Source organism: Oncorhynchus nerka, linkage group LG27, assembly GCF_034236695.1.
Source record: "Oncorhynchus nerka isolate Pitt River linkage group LG27, Oner_Uvic_2.0, whole genome shotgun sequence".
Lineage (NCBI taxonomy): Eukaryota > Metazoa > Chordata > Actinopteri > Salmoniformes > Salmonidae > Oncorhynchus > Oncorhynchus nerka.
The window spans coordinates 17,829,691-17,841,691 of NC_088422.1; the positions used below are offsets into that span (position 1 = coordinate 17,829,691).

The 12,001-nt window shown below is 42.6% G+C and overlaps 1 pseudogene; it reads left to right on the forward strand.

The window, feature by feature from the left end:
• Positions 1 to 5,220: 5,220 nt before the first annotated feature.
• The window catches only part of LOC115117858 (DNA repair protein XRCC4-like), a 52,253-nt pseudogene continuing 45,472 nt past the window's right edge, over positions 5,221 to 12,001 (forward strand).

Consider the following 12,001-nt stretch of genomic DNA (forward strand, 5'->3'; position numbering starts at 1 on the left):
CCATTTGCACAACAGCATGTGAAATTTATTGTCAATCCGTGTGTCTTCCTAAGTGGACAGTTTGATTTCACAGAAGTGTGAATGACTTGGAGTTACATTGTGTTGTTTAAGTGTTCACTTTATTTTTTTTAGCAGTGTATATATACATTAAAGAAATATTACAGTCATATTTTACATATAGAATTGCCATCTCTTTCAATGAACAGACTGAGCAAACGTGTAAAATCCCCAAATAAATACAAATAATAAAACAAAAAACACAGTGTGGTCTATTCAGGAATCAAGTTACAGTGATTATTATAAAGTGCTTGTTTGGATTTAACCCCAAAAAACATTTCATTGTTTTTATTTCCAAGATTTCATCATGACAAAATATTTAATTCACAAAATGTATTCCCACCCTTTTTTAAATTTACCCCCTGTTTTTTTTGTCTTAATAGACAAGGTAACGTTTTTATAATCATTTTTAGAAATTGTTTGACATTTTTACAAATTAGATGCGCTGAAATAAAAGTCCCTCCCGAAAATGATAATAGTGATTATTATGTCTAAACTTGCAAACAATGGAAGGCATTTAGCTACACTCGCAATAACCGGCTCCCCATTATAAAAAAAAAAAAATCAGCTAAATATGTGTATGTGACCAATACAATTTGATTTGATGTTTACATAGGTGTAATCTAGTGTGATCCAGTCGTGTTGATTTTTATTCTGAGGGTATCCTGCTATACACACACTTGTTGAATAAGTAATTGAGGCAGTCTAGGCTGTTCAGGTGAGTGCTGGTGGCAGCCCTGTTTAAACCCTTTTTTGTTAATGTGTTCATATATGTAAATATACCCTGTGTATTTATGGAAATGAGGAACATATAATCTTTTTTTTTTACACTAAATATATTTAAAAAATATACCTGATACAATAAGAAAATGTATATATGATTTCATTCCCGCTATCTCTCTCAGAATGACCTTGATCCAAATCAGTCAGGTTTCAAGACTAGTCATTCAACTGAGACTGCTCTTCTCTGTATCACGGAGGCGCTCCGCACTGCTAAAGCTAACTCTCTCTCCTCTGCTCTCATCCTTCTAGACCTATCGGCTGCCTTCGATACTGTGAACCATCAGATCCTCCTCTCCACCCTCTCCGAGTTGGGCATCTCCGGCGCGGCCCACGCTTGGATTGCGTTGGATTGCGTCCTCACCACGTGCTCTCACCACTGGTGTCCCCCAGGGCTCTGTTCTAGGCCCTCTCCTATTCTCGCTATACACCAAGTCACTTGGCTCTGTCATAACCTCACATGGTCTCTCCTATCATTGCTATGCAGACGACACACAATTAATCTTCTCCTTTCCCCCTTCTGATGACCAGGTGGCGAATCGCATCTCTGCATGTCTGGCAGACATATCAGTGTGGATGACGGATCACCACCTCAAGCTGAACCTCGGAAGGACTGCCCGTTCCATGATCTCGCCATCACGGTTGACAACTCCACTGTGTCCTCCTCCCAGAGCGCTAAGAACCTTGGCGTGATCCTGGACAACACCCTGTCGTTCTCAACTAACATCAAGGCGGTGGCCCGTTCCTGTAGGTTCATGTTCTACAACATCCGCAGAGTACGACCCTGCCTCACACAGGAAGCGGCGCAGGTCCTAATCCAGGCACTTGTCATCTCCCGTCTGGATTACTGCAACTCGCTGTTGGCTGGGCTCCCTGCCTGTGCCATTAAACCCCTACAACTCATCCAGATCGCCGCAGCCCGTCTGGTGTTCAACCTTCCCAAGTTCTCTCACGTCACCCCGCTCCTCCGCTCTCTCCACTGGCTTCCAGTTGAAGCTCGCATCCGCTACAAGACCATGGTGCTTGCCTACGGAGCTGTGAGGGAACGGCACCTCAGTACCTCCAGGCTCTGATCAGGCCCTACACCCAAACAAGGGCACTGCGTTCATCCACCTCTGGCCTGCTCGCCTCCCTACCACTGAGGAAGTACAGTTCCCGCTCAGCCCAGTCAAAACTGTTCGCTGCTCTGGCCCCCCAATGGTGGAACAAACTCCCTCACGACGCCAGGACAGCAGAGTCAATCACCACCTTCCGGAGACACCTGAAACCCCACCTCTTTAAGGAATACCTAGGATAGGATAAAGTAATCCTTCTCACCCCCCTTAAAAGATTTAGATGCACTATTGTAAAGTGGCTGCTCCACTGGATGTCATAAGGTGAATGCACCAATTTGTAAGTCGCTCTGGATAAGAGCGTCTGCTAAATGACTTAAATGTAAATGTAATACACAAATTAAAAAGTTTGGAGTATCTTTGTCGATTTTCCGACTGTTGCATTTATTAGAATAGTTTTTAAACAATGAGCTTTTTGGTCTTAATTTAAGGTTAGGGTTAGGCATACGGTTAGGACTGTGGTTAAGATTAGTGTTAGGTTTAAAATAACTTTTGATGACCCCTACAGTAGGGTACTGCACCATTGAGACTTCAACCATTGAGACCCTGTCAAACGTGCTTCAGAACAGAAAGAACAGAACATAACATTGGGAAAGAGGGGAGGAGTGAACAAAGAATTACAGAGTTAGTGAGAGGAGAATAGAGGAGTGAGGGGCTGGAGGTGAAAGGGAGGGAGTTTGTGTCATGATTTAGGGATACAGGGATGATTGTGTGTAAGGGATATGAGGATGACATGGCCAGAATTCCAGCATTGGCTTTGAAGCTCTATGGGCATTGCTCCATTCCTGAGAGTCAGCACAGTGTTTATTTAATTGGAGTGTCCTTCTGTCATTACTGCAGGGTCATCGTCCCTTCAGACAGATGTTACAGTAACTAATGAGAAGCTGGGCTCTCTTTATGAGGTTAAAGTTTACCCTACCCCCCTTCTCTCCTTATCCTTTACCCCTCCATCCTGCCTAACCAAACCCTCCTCAGAGCACAAAGGGTCAACTTTAATCTGCTGTGTGTGTGTCTGTGTGAGAGAGGACAGGTCTCAGCTGTACCACTGATTTTGAATCACCTTGACCTGCTCCTTGGGCTTTTTTAGGGAGAAAAAAATGTGTGTACACATAACTTTTGGCTCCCTCTCCGAATGGGCTTCTTTTCATTTCTTCAAACGTGTCCAAATGGCCAACTGCCAATGAAGCTGTTCTTTTCACTCAGCCCTATACTTTGGCAGGCAATAGTCCAACTCACCTCTCACTTCACCTGGAAGCTGTAATCATGCTTTTTGGCATGGACATTCGTAATCAAGTAAAAGTTTCCCTGGCTTTGTCGAGGAAAACACATTTTCCAATACATTTCTAATCCATCAATGGTTTCTGTATTGGGAGATTTGAAGAAATGTTGCAGGTAGGGGAATCTGAGATTGGTTTGTAATCCTCAGATTATCATTTTTGTGATTGAGGATCAATCTTTGTCTGGCAAAACCTGCAGGGATTCAAGTGATTCAGTCTGAACGTTACACTGTCTCCCCAAATGTCTTTTACCCTCATTGGAATGTATAGGCCACCTTCCACCAAAAGTGTGTTTTTTGATCAGTTTAATACCATGCTTAGGGAATGTGATTTTGGGAAAGAGGTCATTTTAATGGGAGATTTTAACATGAATTATGAAGAGAAGTGTTGTAGGAAAACGCTCAAACGGATCACTAATACCTTTGACCTTACACAGCTAGTTAAAGGGCCAACCAGGGTGACTTGTTGCTCTAAAACACAGATTGATTTGGTGTTCAGTAATAAACCACAGAGAGTGACTAAATCATTCAATATGGTTACTGGGCTGTCTGATCATAATCTGACACTTATAGCCAGAAAGCTGTCTAAGAGCAGGTTTAACCTCTCTACTGTTAGAAAGCCGGATCAACTCAGAATACCTAAGAGTGAATTAAACTATTTTGAAAAAGCAATTAAGGGAATAAACTGGAATGATCTCTTGTCCTATACAGACGTGGAAGCTGATAGTCAGGTTTTTCTATCCACAATCCAGACTACAATAAATGGCTTCCTAAAGAAAATCAAATCCAAACCTGGCCAAAAGAGCACTCTTCCTTGGCTAAATAGAGAAATCTGGAAATTGATGAAAGAACGAGATTATGCTCTAAAAATAGCCTTAAAATCTAAATTAGAGCATGACAGACGTAGGTTTACCATGTTGAGAAATAAGGTGATAAAAGAAATCAGACAGGCCAAGGCAAACTTTTTTATTAACATAATTGGTGAAGCAAAGGGAAATTCTAAATTGATATGGGAGAATCTAAAAAAGTTAACAGGGAAAGACCATAGTAACACTGCAAAAAGACTAGAAATCATGGTGAATAACAATCTAACACAGGATGCAGTTGAAATAGCAACAGCCTTCAATTCCTACTTTATTGACTCTGTCAGGTTACTGACACAGAACCCCTCCACTGATTTCTTGGGCTCAGTGCTAGTGAATGACACTCAACCTGTCTTCATCATAAGGGAGGTTTCTGAGTCAAAAGGTGAACAAGGTGATTAGCTCACTAAAGAACTCTAAAGCCAAAGATGTGTTTGGGATGGACTCTACCTTTCTTAAAAACTACAAAGAGTCACTCATTGGCCCCATTACTAAGGTCACCAACACATCTATTGGTCTCGGTGTGTTTCAAGGGTATGGAAGTCGGCCATAATAACGGCCATCTTTAAATCAGGCGACCCTGCTGACGTGAGTAACTACAGGCCCATTAGTATACTACCTGTGGTGTCAAAGGTTGTTGAAAAGTGTGTAGCAGAACAACTGATTGCCCACCTCAACAACAGCCCCTTCACATTACACTCCATGCAGTTTGGCTTCAGAGCGAAACACTCCACAGAAACGACCAACTGCTTTCTTCTGGAAAATGTGAAGTCCAAGATGGACAAAGGGGTGCTGTTGGGGCTGTGTTTCTGGACCTAAGGAAGGCTTTTGATACTGTTAACCATGAGATTCTCATCACAAAATTGTCCAAGTTCAACTTTTCCCCTGATGCCTTGAGATGGATGAAATCATACCTTGAAGGCAGAACTCAGTGTGTCAGAGTGAGCAATGAGCTGTCGCCCACTCGTAGCTATGATGTGGGCGTGCCCCAGGGTCAATACTGGGGCCCCTCCTGTTCAGCCTGTACATTAATGATCTGCCTTCTGTCTGTACTGGGTCTGAAGTTCAAATGTATGCAGATGATACAGTGATATATGTGCATGCAAAGAGCAAACAACAAGCTGCACAAGAACTCACTACTGTAATGGTCCAGGTTACAAAGTGGCTCAGTGACTCGTGTTTGCATCTCAATGTGAAAAAAACTTTGCATGTTCTTCACAAAGAGGGCAACAGATGCTACTGAGCCAGATGTCTATGTGTCAGGGGAGAAGCTCCAGGTGGTATCCGATTTGAAGTACCTTGGCATCATACTTGATTCCAACCTCTCTTTTAAAAAGCATGTGAAAAAGGTAATTCAAATAACTAAATTCAATCTAGCTAATTTCCGATTTATACGAAATTGTTTGACTACAGAGGTAGCAAAACTGTACTTCAAATCTATGATACTCCCCCCACTTAACATACTGCTTGACTAGTTGGGCCCAAGCTTGCTGTACAACATTAAAACCTATTCAGTCTGTCTACAAACAGGCTCTCAAAGTGCTTGACAGGAAGCCCAATAGCCATCATCATTGTCACATCCTTAGAAAGCATGAGCTCTTGAGTTGGGAAAATCTTGTGCAATACACCGACGCATGTCTTGTATTCAAGATCCTTAATGGCCTGGCTCCCCCTCCACTCAATATTTTTGTTAAACAGAAAACCCAGACATATGGCAGCAGATCCACAAGGTCTGCCATGAGAGGTGACTGTATAGTTCCCCTAAGGAAAAGCACCTTTAGTAAATCTGCATTCTCTGTGAGAGCTTCCCATGTCTGGAATACACTGTCATCAGACACACATAACTGCACCACATATCACACTTTCACAAAATGCTTGAAGACCTGGCTAAAGGTCAATCAGATTTGTGAACATGGTCCCTAGCTGTGTGTTGCCGCTTTCCATGTTGTCTGTTGTCTGTAGCTTGTGAGGTGTGGAAACACTTTGTTGCTTTTATGAATTTTGTCTTGCTGCTTTTTGTTCTATGTTGCTCTGTCTGTATGCTATGTCTTGCTTGTCCTATGTTGCTATGTCTTGCTTGTTCTATGGTGCTATTGTCTATATTGTAATTGTTTTTAATAACCTGCCCAGGGACTGCGGTTGAAAATTAGCCGGCTGGCTAAAACCGGCACTTTTACTGAAACGTTGATTAATGTGCACTGTCCCTGTAAAAATAAACTAAACTAAACAAAAAAAAACTAGGACTAACATATATGTTTTGATACACAACATTCTAATTGAGTTAGCTGTTAAACAACCAGGATGTTGTGCTCTTTTCTTTTATTCTGAACTTTGTTGGTGGTTAGAGAGCCAACACCCCAATGCCAGACCCCATGGATGTCCCCTGTGGTTTTAACGTCACACACATACACATATACAACCTCCTAAAAGGCCCTTTGTTGCAACACACTGTATGACACTGCCCAATCCCTGAGTGAATTTGCATGGGGGCTTGTATTCACAGTAAACCATGAGCAATGAAACAATGCCCGGCATTGATGCAACCACTGTTAATACTCCAAATACGTAACATATATATATATTTTTAAAGTTGTCACATCAAGAGTGTTTTATGTACATGATGAAGATTGTCCTTGTCTAAAGTCTGTCCCTTGGGTCTCTATCTCTGCAGGTCTGGAGCTAGAAGTGGGACGGTATTTGGGAGGCATGAGTGGTACGGTCCGTCAGATCAGTGTGGTGTTGGACCCAAGCATCCCCTATTTCCTGCGGGTGGACTGGGCCGAAGACCTGGGTGCTGGTTTCACTCTCGCCCTCAGTGACGGCAGCTCGTCCTGGATCGGAGAAGGTAAGGGCTAGATGCGGCTTACACAAGCATGTATGTAGATGCGTGCACACACACACACACACACACACACACACACACATGGTAGAGGCCCGACTCCTTCACCATCCTCCAGACTGTGTTGTCACCAGGTGTGTTTGGGGTTCTCTTCATAAGGCTTCTTAAGTAGGCACCTGGCCCAACTATGTACCTCGACTCATAGCACTGTGACTGCAGGTCTGTTAGCCAGAGGGACAGCAGCGGGCTTGTTTCATCATCCATATTCACTCATATGGTGCAGCTTACAGGTGTATTACATTGATGAAGCCTTACAAGGCCTGTCTTTGTGTGTGTGTGTGTGTGTGTGTGTGTGTGTGTGTGTGTGTGTGTGTGTGTGTGTGTGTGTGTGTGCGTGTTTGTGTGTTGAGGGGTGTCCGAGTGAATGCCACACTGTGTCTTTCAACTAAGAAGTTACTTAGTGCACCATTTGTTTTGTGTTATTTAGGAATGGCAACATAGCACTGCTATGTTTGCTTTCATGTACACATGGAACATAGCTACTCTCTTCTCTGGCTGTCCATCTGGGAGATGACAGGCAGTAACAGCATTGTGACAGATATGCACGTGCATGTGTGAGTGTGTGTTTGAACCTGTGTTAATTGGGACCCTGGCCCCTTGGAGAACAGCTAATGATCTTCTCCTTGGCTTCCTTGCATGCTTTCCTTAAAGCTGGAATTCTTAATTGGTGAGACTGCCACGTCTGTTTGGGATGTTACAACAACAAAGAACTTACTGAAAATGAACCGCGCCCCCTGATATCGTAGCACGTGCGATAGGACAGCAGTGTACTGATTTTTTTATTTTTTTCACACTGCCGAATGCCCCTCTACATTGTTTTTTATCAACAAAACAAAAACAATAGCAAAGGCGCTGGGGCAAACAGTGGTGCTGTTTCCCATAATGCACATTTTCCCCTAATCTTTAAGCCTCCTTTATACATGCATTGTACATGCATTGTCCTTCCAGTGAGACTTCGGTATAGTCACGTCAGCAATTTTACACAACTCCAGTCCTATTTAATGGCATCAATATCATTGACTGGCCAGTCCACACACCTACATGTAGGTAGCTAAGTAGAATCTCTGATTGAAAAGTGAGGATCAATGCCAGAAGAAACCTTGGGGACTAAAGTTGTGTCTTCTTGTTTTAATCCCTGCTTTGTACTCTTACAGTACCAGAGGAGGAGATGACTGGGAAAGGAAGAAATATGTGGAAGATCTTCATCAGGCACTGACCGGAGGAGGAGAAAGCGAAAGAGGAAGAGGAAGAGTGGCAGAAAAGGAGGAGTACCTGTTCCACCTCTCCTCTGACCACGGTTGTCTGTCGTATGACAAGAAGACCCAGAGAGGCGTTTTGGTAAGTGTCAGCCATGGCTACTATAGCATGACACCCCACACGACTCCTTCCCTTTCAGATGGAGATACAGGCTACATCCCAATGTTTATGCTAACATACCAGGTAGAATAGTAGCCCAATCCACTGCTTGTTTTTACTTATATAGATGTAGGATATGAATTTGATCACACTGTTGCAGGAGAACTTTCCTGCAATACAGGACATTTAAAACATATAGTTCATTTCAAGTTTTAAAAGTATTCTGTAGTTTGTAAATTCCACTTTGAAATTTCAGACTTGATTTTACCTTACGAAAGATGTATCCACCCCTACAATTTTTTTTTATAATTCACATTTCTTGTTGCTGCAGATTTATTTTCCTGCTGTAGCAAACTGGTCCAAATTAAGATCCTACATCTGTACTACTCCTGGACCAATGGAGAGTTTCCATTGAACATTCTTTTTAGTCAAGGATTTGAAAGTCGGCTTAATCTGGGCCTGTGAACATGTCCCCAAATGTAAACTGTTACTAGGCCTAATGGCTCTCATTGCAAGATCCTCTAGTCTTCTGGTTTCCCATAGGTTTTTCTTTTGTTTGACCACACACTTCATTTCCCATGATGCCCCAAGGACGTAGGTCACTAGCCACACACAAAAAATACACAGGAAGAGGGTTTACAAGGGGCTGTTTAAAGATAAGATGTATTGTTTCTCCACAATCCAGGATAAAGAAGGTTGTGTTCCCTTGAGGGCCACTTGAGGATAAACCAAGATAACAATCTGGCAATTTATTACCCATCTTATCAGAACAGAATGGTTTAGTCCCTGTGCGTAAATCATGCATAGAAATCAATGGGGGATTTGTGAGAACATTCTTTAGTCTTCTTAGTCTCAAGGTAGGATTTGGTCCATATTGTCCTGTGAGTGGGTGTTTAAAGCCCTGGGGGCCAGGTCACTGGGCGTCCTGGGACCCCTGTCCTGGTAGAGAGAGGGAGGGCTGGAGGGTAAGAAGCTCTGTTAGCAGGGGCCATAAATAACCTGTTTATGAACTAGGGCCGGCTCCATCTAAGACGATGTGAGACAAAAGGTCAGTTACAGAGGACTAATACAAACTGTGTGTGTGTGTGTGTGTGTGTGTGTGTGTGTGTGTGTGTGTGTGTGTGTGTGGTAGGCCTTTGTTGAGGATTCCTGGGTTCTGTTTGCATTAAACTTTAACAACTTAGCTGGGTTATCACCTGCTTCTTTTCTTAGCTCTTTTTCTCTCTCTCTTTCTTTTTCAACACACACAGAAGTTGAAAGTATAACATGTCTTCTTAGCAAGATAATTGTAGGGTACAAAAGTGACTAAGATGAGGCAAGTTTCCTTCGGGAGCACAAGAAAGGAGAAGAAAGAGTACAAAACAGATGTTGAACTTAACCTGACATTAATATCTGATGCACATGACCCCTAGAAGTTGTAATGATACACTATATATAATATAAGGTTTTGCTGTTAAACTGCTCTTAAGCAGGTGTTTTAGATGAGTTACTCTGACATCAAACTCCTAACAGTGCATTTTATAGCCTCACCATTGCTGGTGGAAAAGATCAAGCTTTTAAATCGACTTGAAGATTGTGTATTAGCAAACATTGCTAATGTATTAGCATTAGCAATGTTTTTAATACTGTTATTATGGTAGTTCATGACACAGTATGCTCTTGATATTGATATTGCTTGAGTTAAGTCACTGTTGGAAATATTAACTAACGTTCTTTCCGAGAGAGAGGGAGAGGGAGAGTGTCTCTTGTCAGGTGGTTAACAGTCTACACCTGTTGCTTCAGAGTCTGAGGTAGCATTGTGGCACCAGGTGATATTCCTCATTTTGGCTTGAATGTCCACAGCAGCTTGCCCAATCATTATGTCAACACAGCGTCCCTTCACACTAGTGATTGTATGATATAGCTATGTAAAGTCGGAGTGTTTGCAAAAGAAACGACCTGGGTGCTATTGCTATCACATTCACTATGCTCGTAAACTCTGATCTCGGATCAGGAACACTGATCACACAATCTATTAATCTATAGGTGCACACACCCAGTCTCTGCCGAATAGGGGACTATCTCTGTAAAATGTGTAACATTTTATATTGCCTGTAAATGTTAAGTTAACCACAGTACTCAGTAGTGTGGTCTAGTTGACAATGAGAACAGTGATAGATAGCTGTAAAGAGTGGTGTGTGGAGTGATGAATCACGCCTCACCATCTGGCAGTCCGACGGACGAATCTGAGGTTGGCGTATACCAAGAGAACACTAGCTGCCCGAATGCATATTGCCAACTGTAAGGTTTGGCGGAGGATGAGTAATGGCCTGGCGCTGTTTTTCATGGTTCAGGCTAGGCCCTTTAGTTCCAGTGAAGGGAAATCTTAATGCTACAGTGATATTCTAGACAATTCTGTGCTTCCAAATTTGTGGAAAAAGAAGGCCCTTTCCTGTTTCACCATGACAATGCACACAGCGAGATCCATACAGAAATGGTTTATCGAGATCAGTGTAGAACACCTTTGGGATGAATTGGAACGCCTATTGCGAGCCAGGCCTAATCACCCAACATCATTGCACGACACTAATGCTCTTGTGGCTGAATGGAAGTAAGTCCCCGCATCTAGTGGAAAGCCTTCCCAGAAGAGTGGAGGATGTTATAGCAGCAAAGGGGGGACCAACTCCATATTAATGCCCATGATTTTGATGAGCAGGTGTCTACATACTTTTGGTCATATAGTTTATGAGTGCAGATTATACTGACATGCTTCGTTGAATTTTAGATGTCAGTGGATTATCACATATGGTAGAAGGGATGTAACACTCTCAGTCAGCTGGGACTTCTGTGGCAATGACGCTAACTTTGTGGGTTTTTACATTTCAACAGACACCAACTCATGGTTTTCTACAGTAGCATACTGTATAGCCTAGTTAAACATGACTATACCTTGTCTGGGATTTTTTATTTATTTGACCTTTATTTAACTAGGCAGGTCAGTTAATTAAGAACAAATTCTTATTTTCAATGAAGGCCTAGGAACAGTGGGTTAACTGCCTGTTATGGGGCAGAACGACAGATTTGTACCTTGTCAGCTCGGGGATTTGAACTTGCAACCTTTCGCTTACTAGTACAATGCTCTAACCACTAGGCTACCCTGACACCCCAGGAATTGTCTATACCTTGTCTGGGATTCCCTTCCTGCTTAAAAACACCTACAGGACAGTTCCAGTTCTGGGGTAGTTTCCTGGAGGTGCTTTTTCTGAAGCACATTGATTAGTGATTTAGGTATTTTCTTTAGTTTCCTACTCTCCTTCTTAAGCATTGTCACCCGTTGCTTGCATTGATTTCAAGCATAGTTACACATACTGTGAATGCGTTCATATGCATATTGATTTGTTGGGCTTCAGTAAAGAAGTCCTGTGTACTATGGTATGTTGGACTATACTCTTGTAGAGCCTCCCTACGTTATGAATCACTCTTTACACAATGCACTAGCCACTGTATGCTTTTTCCCCATTCGCACAAACTGCCATGCCTGGGGGAAAATAGCACCCCCATGTTCAGTATATGGCACACACTCCACACTACGTTCCCTCATGACAGTCCTGCCTGAGTTGTCACCATTCCACACAGACCACAGGCTGATGTGTGGCTGATGTTGTTGGCTAGCCTAGCT